At 47.7% G+C, this 14,531-nt stretch overlaps 1 pseudogene; it reads right to left on the reverse strand.

Annotated features, from left to right (window-relative positions):
- Nucleotides 1-508: 508 nt before the first annotated feature.
- LOC111949723 (spectrin beta chain, non-erythrocytic 4-like) overlaps nt 509-14,531 on the reverse strand; it is a 59,843-nt pseudogene continuing 45,820 nt past the window's right edge.

Genomic DNA, 14,531 nt, shown 5'->3' on the forward strand with positions numbered 1-14,531 from the left:
ACAGTGACATAACAGACAGAAAGTAGAAACAGAAAGTTGGGGCTCCAAGTTGCTAGGTACATTGTTCAGCATGTCTGTAAACCATTATCACAATTAATCAAAGCATTATTCATTCAATACATGTACAACTGTGTGAACAGATAAGATGTTTGAAGGTCTGTAGTTGTTAGCTTCAATAATGTTATGAGAACTCGCTGCTATTTTGTCCCTAACTGTAGTAGCAGTGATACATTCGTGTATGGTTTTATGCATGAGCAGTGTTAATACTAAAACATGTTGTATCAAATACAGGAAATACTGGACATATTTTTTAATTATGCAAAGAAGAGTGAATGTAACTGGAATTAGTATTGGTCCAACATGGCCTTTTGGCCTGCATATATTTGAAGAGCCAATTGACAAGACATTGGCATTGAACTTCACATGCAATCAAAATGAACAACACAGTGTTTTTTTCAATATCACAATTTGTATTTATCAATTCAAAGAAACGACTGTACACAGTCAATGATTTTAAGTTGGATCTGTTTTATACATTATTATTCATTCATTCASCTTTTCCATGTAAGCAAGTGTGTCACCCCATAATTGTACAGTGGTTGGCGGAATGAGACTTCAAAACATGCAGAGCAGTATCATAATAGGGACTATGTAATTCATGCAACTTCTTTGTCCTGATATTGTGATGTTTTCTGTTGATGTTGTACCAATGAACCATTTCATTTCAATTTGTTGAACACCCCCCCCCCAAAAAAAATCTCCCTTTCACAGCAGAACAGGAAAAAAAACGTAATTCTTTCTTTACAGAAAATACTTTAAGCAATTACATTTTGTACAGGTCATCAAGCTGTTGAACTTTGCAAAACATCCATTCAGTAGTTCCCTAAAAACAGTGGTGCTCTAGGGTCAAAGGTCAGGAAATGAACAGTAGGTGTTGAGCATCGACTTTGTCAACAAATAACAATGGAACATCCTGGATGAAAACAGCAACGTAATCATTATTCCCTGAAATGAAAAAAATAACGTATTCTAGAAAATACGGATTTTGGTTTATAATGGCATTAGACTATTGATTTGTAACAGTTGCGGTGTGAATGCTTTCATGAAGGAAGCACTCCAGGACTTAACGCACATCACACATTACAGATGCCCAGTTACGCAATGATGTTCTAACATAACTGAAACATCATGAGTGCACAGCTAATACAGAAGCATTGTATCAATAATGGGATTCCTCTCACAAGTCTCCCTATGACATGTTAATGCTTGTGTGTATCAACTGTAGGTTATAAAATTGTGCTTTCTAGTCATTAACAACATCCAGCTGGTTTGTCATTTGAAAGTCTATAAGCTCAAATTGCCCTCTGTGAAACAGAAAAGTACAGGATAACATGGATCGGGCCCTTGGCCATGACAACAGACGTGCTGGCCCACATTTGGAAAATGACTACTGGTAATTTATCCAGATAGCATGAATAATTGTATAGGCCTGTTTGGTTTTAGGATGTGATGTCTTTTCGAAACTCGTACTTCATGCATTGTAGCTGGAATTCCAGCTGTTAGTAAAGTGTAGCAAGCAAGACGAGCATGAAAAACTGCAGTGTGAAATCTCATATCATGGTTGAACATGATACTCTCAGACTTTTCAGGCTAGTGTACTTAATGTTCATTCATGAAGATAATTCAAACATTCTCCTGTAATGAAATAAACACATTTCCCTCTCCGACCCTTAAGCACCACTGCTCCTCAAGCAATAGCACTGTGCAATGGGGGAGTGTTTTAGTGCAAAGGAAAAGTTGCATATAAATTCTCTTTTCGCATCAACAATAAGTTCCTGGCAACCTCCCTAAGCCACCATAATACTTTGACTGTATACAATCTGTTTAGAGTGAGACTATGGTATACAAATAGGATATCTGTGACAGCAGTACACAGAGAATGCAATGGTAAGCAACATTTCCAAACAAAGTTACCATTCGGACACATCCAAATTAGTGTTAAGACAGTTGCGTACATCAATTTGAAACCAACTCGTTTTTATTGAGCATATTGTTTTTGGAATGAGACATCCTCCATATGAGCTGCCCAGGCAAGATAAGTCTACTCTAAACAATAGATAGTAGTGAATACTGCACAGTGAAACTCCTGAATGCAAGAATTTGGCAGACTAGCAGTTTATTGCTAGTATCCTCCCACTACACTATGCTAATTGTACTGTATGCCTCTCAGTAGTGTGTCATACAAATCTCAAAATTCACCACAGAATCTCACAGATGTCCACAGTGCCCTATCTGAGTGTGTCCTATGTCATGTATTGTACTGTATTTCACATTCCATGTGATAGTTATGTTCATTCAAAAATAAGTTCTGCTGATCCTTGCCTTGTTGTGGATTGCATTGGTTTGGCATTCAACGCCTATATAGATGCATAAAATGTGTTTAAAAAACAAGGTAGAAAAAGCTACTCAGGAAAGATTTCATGATATTTGCACTGTACTATCTCGTCTCCGTCACTCCTCACTTCTGTACAAATCTCTGATGTAAGGAACAGGCAAAGGATTTGTCCACTAGCTTCCATAATGTGAGACTTCCCGTTACCAAATATGGCTTTGCAGTGCTAAGACAAAACAGATAATTGTATTGTATGATGCATGGAGAGGGACAAAGTGAACATCGTTGCTGATCGCTACATACTGTGAGAGGAACATAGGATCGGACTGCTATGCAAAGCCTCTCAACAAGAGATTTATATCCCAAGCAAGACATGCATGTGATTCATTCATCCAGAAGCTTTTGTTTACATCCATCTGACATCGACTTGCACTCCTGAGGCCTTGGAGTGACCAATCGGCACCATATCACTTCTGTGTGGCCCCTGAACTTAGATCCTTGCTGTGTCCTCATCAACTCCTGTGGTTAGTTGAGCTGTTAGAAGCCTGGCCTGTGGAACGGCAGTGCCTGGAAGACTGAGGGAGAACTGAGGACGCAGATGTGAACGAAAAAACCTGAGCTATGAAAACCCTGGGAGTGGTGAGCAGCTGAACAGACACACACACACACCCGCACACACATGCTCAGACACACACAACTTAATTTCTCTTTGACTGTCTATAAAAAGCATTGTGATATTTTCTGAATGGACAAAAATAATGTTGACTGGGTATGTGGAATGCGATTACCACCATCTGATAGTCTTTGAGAAGAAAGGGGGAGGTTTGGTCTTGCGAGATGGCTTCCAGTCCTATCCCTCTGGTGCTGGGTGGCTATGGCTGCTGGGTCCCTGGGGGCCTCTCGGGGGCCCCAGATGAAGGCATAGCTGAGTATGGCCGTGGGGGCCAGCCTCCGGGTAAAGGTTCCAGGTCATCCATTCAAAAGCCAGAACAAGCTTTGTGAAGGCTGATGTTACCTGCCTCTTCGCTTTCTCCTCTGGCTCAATGTTGAATTGTACAAATTCAATTTGGATGAGTTTGATGATATTACAGTTTTGTACTGAAGAAAGTCAAAGTGAGAAAAGAGAGTCCAGAAAAGAATGATGGCAGAGTGAACGAGCAGAAATACAAAAAAGGAAACAGAAAATAATTGTTCTCCAAAAAGAGGCCAGTTGTGAAAAACATTTAGGCATATTTCATTCTCTTTTGTTTGGGAGTATACAATTGGATGTTCTAGACATACAATACATAAATAGACAGACAAGAGTTGCATACAGATACAGCTCATCTCTTACAAAAAATAAACGTAAAACGTTATGAGCTACTTTTTCATACTACCAGTGACAACCCTCTTGTTACATGAGTGTCCATCTCTCTCACATTGCTGCCCTGACTAGGAGGATCATCTGCTTTCTGCAGTGCACCGGTATCACCACCAGAGGGCAGAGGTGGAACGAGCCAGGCAATAAGTGTTAGTGACCAGGTCTGACACCCTTAGAGCAACAGAGATGAAGAGAGAGGGCAACGAGGAGGGGTACACTGATATTCGTGCTTCAAATCCCTCATGTCAGTTCACCAGGGTGATTTTCCTGTCTTTTTCGACACTAAACAGAACTGAAGCAGACAGATGAGAGGAAAGGGTTGGGTCTTGATTGGAAGTCTTTTATACCCCTCTCCCTTTCCCCCACCCACCGCACAACATCAAACTCATTTCTTCTTGCTGGACTTTTCTGAACGCTTGGTGTCCGATTTGGTCTCACCCTTATCCGACCTCTCAGAGCGCTCGGCTCTCTGCGGCCTTTCCCCCCGGTCAGACTTTTCTCCCCGTTCTGACTTGTTATCGGCCTTGCTGCCGTCGCGGCGCGTGCCCTCGTCCGTGGATGAGGTAGTAGGCTGGGGCTGACCCCATTTGGCAATCTCCTCATGCTCTGCGATGCTCTTGTTGATGTTGGTGGTCCAGGCCTTTAGATCGTCCTGTGACTCGGAGAGAGAAAGGGAGATGAGAGAGAGCATGGAACAGGACGAATGATAAAGAACAAGAAAGGGAAAGAGAGAGGGTGAGAAACAGAAAGAAAGTTATTTGGCACACGGACAAACATTGCAGAATCCCATTGTTATTATATGACTGTATTTCCATGAAAGAGCAGTCAACTTTTGAATGCCTTTTACCTCATCCTTTGCATGGAACAGAAATTCACTTCCGTCTTTCGTTCTGAAACAGAAGGACAGAGAAGTTGAGGGTAACACACAAAATGGCTATCTATACGGTAGACAAGACAAACAACATGACCCTGATTGACAGTATACCTAAAAGGCAAAGTACTAACTTAAGTGTAAAGACGTTTTTCTTCTTCTTGTATCCAAGGGTGACGTCGCAGTGGCAGTGGCCGAGGTTGAGCATGTGCTCGTTGTTGTAAGGTGTGGTGGTGTTCTTAGCGTCCTTATAGAAGCCTATCTCTCCTTTGTTCAGCACACAGTACAGGTTGACCCAGGATCTGCTGTAGTGGGGGGGAAAACGGGGCGCGTTCAGCCAAAACCAACCACAGGCTTAATGCCACCTAACCTCACTCACCTGGGGGCGTTCAAGATGACTGGCCGCAGTGGGCCGAGGGAGAACAAACTGCCGAACAAACAAATGAACCGCCGACCGTAGCGTGCATAGGTGCATACACGTGGCTTACCTTTGTGGAGAGGTAGGAAGAACAGCCAGCAGCAAGGAGCAACAGGAGAGAGAAAAAAACAGAGACTTTGGTTAAATGACAGTATTGGTATTCGTGAACTTTCATCTATCCTCTTAAGACGATTGAGTGTAACACATAAAAAGCTAGCCTTTACCTTGGCATGTACATAGCATTACATGTACATCAGAAACATTCATCCAATTGGTGAGTGAGCAGTGGGACTCATTTGTGGGATGAGTCTGTTGCGTTGCGTGTCAGCCATGGCCTCCAGGGGGCAGTGCAGCAGCGAGAGGCGGACGGTTCAGTCTCCGGGGCCAGAGACCCATGGTAGGCCACCAAGCATGACCGACTGAACGAAACGTCTCTCGGGAGGAAGCGGAGTGATGTGTGGCCACTGCAGGGACCTGTGCGGGTAGCCTGGCTATGGCTGCATATCGTACTGGCTATGGGCCAGGCCAGAACCAGCACCAGGTTCGACCTAAGGCTCAGCAACAACATCCATCAACCAGACTGCTCTCCGTCAGGGCCAGTGTTGGTTAGGCACCATGCATGTTGCAAGCAGTGGAATGGCTGGTGGCTATCTCTTGGTTGAACTCTCATTCTGATACACTTCTGATCAGAAGCTAAACAAAGATCTGAAGTTTCAATAAAATGCTAGAAGAGCATATGTTAAAGCAAATAGCTATTTTCAAATAGGATGCTAGAACATATGTCAACCCAGAATTCTATTTTCAATAGGTTACAAGAACATATGTCAACTCGGGTCGTAAGCTCCAATAGGAATGTCTGAACATACAGTATGTCAGACCAGTGCTAAAGCTCCAATAGGATGCTGGAGTATATGTCGACCGAGGCCTAAGGCACCAATCAGATGCTGGAACATATGTTAATGCCAGTGACATGCACCAATTGAACATTTCGCAGGTAAAGTCAGTTGTTTTGTTAGCTTAGCATGCTCATAAGATCATGCCTGGTTGTTTTGTCAGCCTCCCCCGTTAGGAACCTGGATGCCCACCTGTTAGAGCTCTTCCTCATGGTCTCGATGTCCAGCTTGCGGAAGAGGAAGCCCTCGTGGTGGGCTGTGTGGCTGGGCGGCTGGGGGACTGAGGGGCTCACACTCTGGGCCATCCCTGGCTCTGGCGCCGAGCGTGACCGCCGGGTGGTGGCCTCTCCTGCAGAGTGGTCCTTGGGCCTGGGTCTCCGCCGGGGCTTAGGGCGGTCCCGTGCTCGCGGCCGGTCTGGACGTCCGGAAGACWTCTCTGGCACGCCGTTCGGCACTTTAGAGACCTCCCCTCGGGCCTGAGGAGAGAAGAGAGAGGGCAGAGCTTAGACTGTAAATACAACGTGTAGCCGTTAAACACCCTCATTAATAGCATTTATGTATAGATAACTCTATCTGTGTAATAAAGGCGGCATAGCTGGTGAACAGAAGACTCACCGTTGCTGCCTCTCTCTCTTTTAGCTGCTCACTATGTCAAACAAGGTCTGGCACCTGACCTTTTCTCCCTGTAATCAACCAAGATAAAAAGGTGATACACCGTTGTGCAAACAGTGTCGTGGAAATTCGAACCAAAAGGAGTCTTCAAACAACGTAATTATAAGATTTGCAAATCTGGAAAAGTTAGCCATCCCCTCAAAAGTGCAGAGTTAAGAGCCCAACGAACAGAGTTGGCTCTCCGCTTTTATAGAAAGTACAACCTCTTTGTCTTCGTGGCAGTTCAGCAGGTGTGTGAGATCTTGGTGGAACATAGTTTACAAACACGAGATAATGCCAGTTTTGTTACTATCTAGCTGCTGCTGCTCAAGCTAGCTTCTGTTCTCTTCATATCTCCACACAGCTGTGCCCTTGAAAGATACCAAAAGAACAGGATGGACTCAAACTGTGGTCACTCTCATATGGCCTTTGTCTTCGGTCGCGTGACCAAGTTACACAAAGACAAGAGTGGAAGAACACTATCTTCTTCTTAAATGAGAGAAATAGACAGTGGGAAATACAGGTTTAAGACGTATTCAGCGCATATGCATAACAGAGTTTGTAATTTTCCACCATAACAGCACTTAACACTCCAAGGCCAAATGTAGTACTCACGTAGAACGTCTGTCTGACTGCTCCTTGGCTGTGTCGTGTTCACTGGACTCTTGTCTCTCCGTCCGGTGGCGGTCTTTCCTCCGGCCTTCGTGTCCGTGGCCTCCTGCTCACTGGACGTCTGCCTCTCCAGCTTCCTCTCTTTGCGCTCGGCCGTTCCGCCAACCTCTGGGGCAGCTCATCCGCGCGCCTGGATCATCAGCACCTCACTGGAGTGCTGGCGCTCCAGCCTGGCTTCCTGTGACTGTCCCTACTGTCCCTACTGTCTCTGTCCCTGTCTCTCTGCTGGGGCTCCGACGGCTGCTCCCCGCCCGGTGGTCTCTGCTGCTGGGCTCGCTATTCAGCCTCTCCTCCATCCCCTCCTCCCCATCTCCTGGAGCACCACCTCGGCCATCACCGGCATGACCGGCGCTGGTTCCATTAACACAATATCTCTCTCCCTCTCTCTCTGCTCCCTCTCTCTCGCCTCCTTCTCCCTCACCTCTTTCTCTCTACCTTCTCCAGCCTACAGGCCAGCATAGGGCGTCACCATGTCGTCCATGTGTTTGATCTTAGGCTGCCGGAGGTACTGTGAGGTTTCACCTCCACTGCTGCGCTGCACCAGTCACCAAGGTTGCAGCTATCCCTTTGGCCTCGACCGCGGGGTGTGACCAATCCTACTGCCAACCCCTGGCTTCCGAGGCGGCAGTCCCAACCCTGTTGCCACCTCGGACCTCCATGGCGGTTGTGGTCCCTAAATTTGTTGCTACCCTCTGGCCTCCATGGCGGTGTTCCCAGGCCGGCTGCCACCCCACTACACCTCCAACCACTCCCCCCATCCGGGGATGGCCCAGGCCTCCAGGCTGCTGCGGTAGCCACTAGAGCCGTTCATGATGGGGTGTAGTTGGCCACGGTGGATCCCAAGCGGCGGGCCACGGAGGAGGGCAAGGGTTCCTGGGAGGGCCTTTCAGCTCTGTGCTCGGCCTGCTCGTAAATGATCCGTCTCATCAGGGGGGAGCTGGCTCGGGCAGGGGACATCCCTGGGGGTCCAGGAACACCTTTCGACCAACAGGGGGGGGGAGGGAGCTTACTCTGCTCTGCTTTCATCTTCTCACCTGGAACCAAATCGACGGTTAACTAAACATCAGCACTTCATAGTAGAATCCCCTCCACAACAAAATTAAGCATACCGTAAACATGAAGCCAATTGACAAGTCACTTCAAACAATCTGTGCTTTACAACCTCTTGTAAGCAACCAGAAGAAAGACGGTCAGCTAAGGGTGTTAGTTAGCTAGGGATAGTGACGGACCGTGGTGAGGCGTCGTAGCGAGCTGAAGCGCTCCTCCCAGGTGGGCGGCGCTTGCGGAAGGCCTCGTGGCGGCGGATGAGCTGCTCACCTCGTCCACGCTGGCGCCAGTCCATGCTGTTGATGAAGGGCTCCTGGGCGTGAGCAGGCTCAGCCACCAGCTTCCTGCGCAAACTGGTGCACCTCCAGCACTGAGGCAGAGGAGAAAGAGGAACTCAGTGTCTGAGAACAATTGGAATCACATCCTCACACTGTTGCTCAGTTGTAGCTTACTGTGGTTCCAAATGATGGAATGGCTTGGGATAATATCAAACAGAGACTTGAGGTGCCAGGTACTAGAGTAAGTTACATTCAAGTAAAGTCAGGGGGTCACTGTGCTGCAGGACCTCCAGTGTTGTCCATTTCTCAGACAGCTCGTACTGCTTGGCCACCACCTTATCCAGCTTCTCCTTGATCTAAAAATACATTTCCATTGAGTTGAATCCAAACTAGTGACTGTAAATGTAATCTAAACTACAGTACCATCCTCTATGTTCTATGGCAGAACCCTGTCAACAGTGCTGTCACCTCTCAGCAGCAGGGTTGCGCGCGGCCAGCAGCGTCTTGCCCATCTCGATGCACTGCAGCACACTCTTACTGCGCGCCTCCACCTCGCTCTTCAAGCTCTGGTGGTAGTTCATAAGTACCTCCACTGAGGACACATCCCTGAAAGGACCAGAGAGTCCAGAGCCCGTTATATCGCTGTGGGGAATGCTGACAGTGAGGAAGAAGAGCACAGGGTTACACACCCCGGAAGACAAGGGCCAGGTCAGTCCCATATACACCACCAGGCAGCCATTTTGAAAATAACACTGTTTATTGCTATATTAAACATGCTTGCAGTGTTGCTTGAAATGTGTTCCTTATTAACTGTTGCTCTCTGTGTGGTCTGTGCTCTCTGTGCAGCTCTCCATATTAGGCCTTTTTGTAACGTAAATAAATTCCTTATTTATTATTTTATGATAATGCCACAAAATCAAACAGGCCCTGAACTTGCAGATCAATCAGCATCTGATAGATGATAGATGACACGGAGCAGTATGAGATACACCATACATACAAACTGTAAATATAGATAAGGCCATACACACTTAATTGAATGTTTAACGGATGCCCCTTCACATTTAAAAAATACAATCTCCCAGGAAAGAGATACACAACTTCCTTCTGGATTATAGCTGAAATATCCGTCTTTCAGCTATCCTAGTCGCTAGGTGTTGAACTAACGTTGCTAGGCTATAGTATTTTAACAAAAGAGTTCCATTTTTTCTTTTGCTCGCCTCACTTTCATAAAATGGTATGGCCTAAACCATAAAAATACAATTGTAACATGTCCACTCATATACTTGGATTGTCCCCTGTGCCGATCTGAGAGATGATGCTGTCCATCCACATGATCTGGTCTCGCACCACCCCGAAGAACCGCAGCTTGTCTGTTGCCGTGGTGATCTGCACTCGGCACTCCTCGCAGGAAGTCAAGAGCTCCTTCCAGCAATGCATCACTTCCTGTTCCCGGCCGGCGATGGCCTCAGCCTTCTGCCCGGCGTAGATGGTCCGGAGCTGACCRGCACTCTCCTGGAGCTGCCTTACCTGGACACAGACAGACAGGGACGGGTGGTAAATAACATAGGAATAACTAAAAGTACTGTGGAAAAGTACTTCCTGAACAAGTATGAGAGAAACTTCACGTGAAGTGTTACCACATTGACCTCTTGTTTTGTTCTGTCTTCCTTTTTAGTCTCATGTGCTCATAAAATAAAGTGATAGTGGGGGGGGGGGGCTCACCTGAGTGACGAGCAGCTGGATGTCGTGCTCGAAGCTSTGCATGAGCCTCTGCAGGGTGCTGGTGTTGGCAGTGCCACCCTGGCGTGCCCGCACCTCGGGCAGCCTCCGCTGCTTATCATCGATTTGGGCCAAGATCTGCAACACAAGGCGATAACAGACAATCAGAGAAACATCAAAACACGACACAGACCTATATCCCGTAGCACTTCTTATGGTAGAAATGCTACCTCGCGGCAGTCGGTGAAGAACTTGTGGAGCTGGTGCGAGGCGGCCAGCATCTGTGCCCGGGTCTCCATGAGCTCCAGGAGGTCGGCCCAGGCCTCGTTCACGCCGTCCTTCCACTCGGCGATGGTGGCGGCCTCGGCGTGGCCGTAGTCGATCAGCTCGTCCACCATCTGGTTAACCGCTGTCACACGCTCCTGACCCAGACTGCCCGTCTCCGACGCAAACTCTGTGAACTTCTCCTGCAGGATCTGAAGGGAGGAGGAGGAGAGAGGAGAGGAATGAAGGGATGATCAATATCTATTTAGCCAAGCTAAGCACTGTTGCTAAAGCAGTAATAGGCTACTTATCAAAACTGCGTTGAAATACATACTACTTCCTTACTAAGCAATAATACAGTGTACTGTATGCCATTCTTTGAGCCATATTAACCCCCTTCCCAACAGGTTTTAGACAAACACTATATGCCATTTAGCAGACGCTTTTATCCAAAGCAACATACAGTCATGATCAAATACATTTACGTATGGGTGGTCCCAGGAATCAAACCCACTATCCTGGCGTTGTAAGTGCCATGCTGTACCAACTGAGCTACAGAGGACCACCAGCCCTCATATATTGTTGAAGCCTTTGTCCATTCAGGCTCTGAGAGGGGTCCCACTGACCGTGACGTGTTCAAAGTCCTGTCCCAGTTCTGGCGAGCTGGCCACCACCTCCCTCTCAGCGATCCACTGCTCCAGCTCGTCCACCTCATGGTTGAGCTGGTAGAGCCAGTACTGCTGCTCCAGACGAGACTTTCTCTCCTCCACCAGGTCCTTCAGAGACACGTACAGCCGGTCCATCTGACACTGACGCTTACTGATCTGCTCACTGAGACACATACACACACACAGGCAGGTAGGCACGCAGACACACACACCAGAGACAGGGTTTGAGACACATAGTAAACACAGGGTGACATTGAGGGGGAATGTGTGGGAGCTGAGTGAAACACATTTTGACATGAAAAACCATGAGCTGGTTTTACGGGTTTGAGTTCGCAGGAGGAGTAAATGTGAGGAGAAGGCTTACAAAGCAAACTGAACAACATGAGACAAACATGGGCAAGCCATAAAAACATCCATACCCTACTAGTGCAGAGACGCCGGCGTCGGCTAACAGCTAAGAGCTAAGATGATAGAGCCGTTAGCGTTAGCTCTGACACCAGAGACAGAGTAGTATTACAGACCCAGTGCTGACCCTGCTGTCACCATGATTCACTCTGCTGCCATAACAGAGCAACAGGAGTCCATGACTGGCCAACTTTACTGGACTACCTTCTCTACAGGGGTTATGTCGTTCAAGCCATTTACTACCGGGTTCCTCCTCAGCACCCAGAAGGCAAAGACTGTAGAGGCCCTTGATCCTCTTCAATCAAGTCACAAACTGAGATCCTTGGTTCTCATATAGGGGATTTCCTTTGAGCTTTTAAGGCAGTATATTAAATGGGTATTTCATGGCACACTCACTTTAGAGCTGCTATAACCAACTTTCGATCCCACGAAAGCCTTGGTAATAGTGTGGTGACAGGTTTGTGGGGCACCAACACTGACCTGTCTGGATGTCCCATCTCCAGTAGCTGTCTGCACTGCTGGGAGAGAAGGCCTATCGTCTCAGCGTAGTCCTCTATCGTCTGCTCCAGTACCAGGTGCTTCTTCAGTAGCTGCAGGGTGCTGGGCTCATCCTGAGGGGGAGGCCACAACACACTTACAGTCCATTCTCACAAACCTTGACATGCTAACGATTCAAGTGCGTGCAGTGTTCATCACAGGACGTTGGTGGCACCTTAATTGGGGAGGACGGGCTCGTGGTAACGGCTGGAGCGGAATCAGTGGAATGGTATCAAACACGTGGTTTCCATGGTTTCCATGTGTTTGATGCCATTCCATTTACTCTGTTCCAGCCATTATTATGAGCCGTCCTCCCCTCAGCAGCCTCCACTTGTGTTCAAATACAGTTGCTGATATCTGGAGGGACACAATCACATTACATTACACCTATGCAGATACAACCTTTTCCTCTTCCAAAAAGCCAATCATCTCTTACTGTAAAATAGTAACTGGGCAGATTAAGTACATCAGCGCTTGGTGATTGGCTCCTAGCCGCCTACCTTGCCCTTTTCCTCATTCATCATGTGCAGCTCCTGTTCGCTGAGCCAGGCCTCCACCTCGGCCGTGTCAAAGTAGTACTGCTGGGCCTGGTACATGGCATCCAGCACCAGCTGTCTTCTCTCTGTCTCGGCCCACAGCAGACCCCACAGCCCGCTGAGCTGCTCCAGGCCCGCCCGCACACAGTCAGCCTCGGGGCTGCGGATGGAGGCGATGACATTAGCTCGTTCCAGGACGTCCTCCACCCTCGCCCGATGGCCCTGTAGCTCCCTCTGCAGAGTCTGGGGGGGGACAGAAAGAKGATGTCCAGTTAGATATGATACAGTATGATAGACATGTACTGTAATGACGTGGTTAGCCTCAGCTAGCTGCCACTCACCTGGTTTTTCTTCATGAGGTGCTGCACAGCCTGTAGACTGGAGCCGTGCTCCTGAGACGTGGCGGCAGGCAGCCGCTCCTGCACCCACAGCTGCAAACACATCACAAGTGGAACTAGCAAAGGAGCACTTGCGAACACTGGTAACTTTTCGATGGTTACCACCAGCATGGTGTTGCATCTGTTTAGTGTTACATACATCTTTTATCAAGATAACGTCTTTCACAAACAAAAAAGGGGGTTAGTCACCAACTTAAGCAACACTTTTACCCTTGCCGATGACACTTGTAAGTCACATGTCTCTAAGTGTCTGTAAGTGTGTGTGGTGTGTGTGGGTATAACCGGAGGAGGATCAGGACGGCCACTCACTATCTCGTCCTCCAGGTCCCGGCCCACTTGGTGAACCTCCTTGGAGGCCAGAAGGATACGCCGGCGCTCCTTGAGCGGCTCGATGAGGCGGACGATGCGTGTCTCCACGGCGGCCTGGCGCTCGCTGACCGTGTCCATGACCTGGCCCTGCTGGGGGATGGAGGCCGCCGCCACCTGCAGCTCCCCCACCTCCTTATACCACTCCTCCATCTGACACTCCATCGTCTGGAGAGAAGGAGCGAGGGAATGGACAGGGAGTGAGAGAGGAGATAGAATGGAAGCAAAGGGGGATGGAATTCAAGCGTTTGAGGAGGGGTGAGTGAAGGAAGGAGGGAGGGAGGACGAATAGGTTAGGAACTAAAGAGAGGGAGGAAGTCCATGGGACAGCGAGAGGCCTAGTGAGTATGGAGAGGATACATTGGTCCCTGTATCAATCACCTCTCACCAAAATATCCTGGCAACATCCAACTCAGGAGTCGGCCACCTAGGAAATCCATGGCTTTCCTAGGTGTACATGATAAGTTGCTCTATCTGTCAGTCTGTCATAACAATGTATGAGAAGTGTTTGGATGATAGCTGTTAGATCTACTGCAATTGACTACAAGGCAATTACTCCTCCAGAGTGGCCATATAGCTGTCAGGTAATTCAGAGGGGGATGGTGATTCTCACTAAGGCGGTGAAACTCATTTTGGGACAGAAACATCAGGTTAAGATCACCAGGGTGGTGGAGTAGTGTCACTGAGGCTAACTAATTTGAAAAGTGGGCCAGATGCAAAGAGCTGTTGTATGAGTGCCATGGTAAAGTGAATTAGAGTAGGAGGCAGAATGAGGCAGAATGAGGCCGATCAATCCCTTACGAATTCACATGATGATTTGACTTCTTAGGAATTGTGAGGAAAAGAGCCTTTGGGATGGCTGCCTCAATACCTCTATCTGGTTAAATGAATCCCCTGACATTCTCAGAGAACCATATCAGAGACTAGCATGAGAATAAGCACACTCTCTATTTGCTTATATACAAATGTTACCCCAACACATATGCATTGAATCACCACTTTAGAGAAATAAAAGAAAACATGGGACTTGAACATTATTTCTAACTTTGACAG

This window comes from Salvelinus sp. IW2-2015, linkage group LG22 (assembly GCF_002910315.2).
Source record: "Salvelinus sp. IW2-2015 linkage group LG22, ASM291031v2, whole genome shotgun sequence".
In the NCBI taxonomy this organism is placed as follows: Eukaryota; Metazoa; Chordata; class Actinopteri; order Salmoniformes; family Salmonidae; genus Salvelinus; species Salvelinus sp. IW2-2015.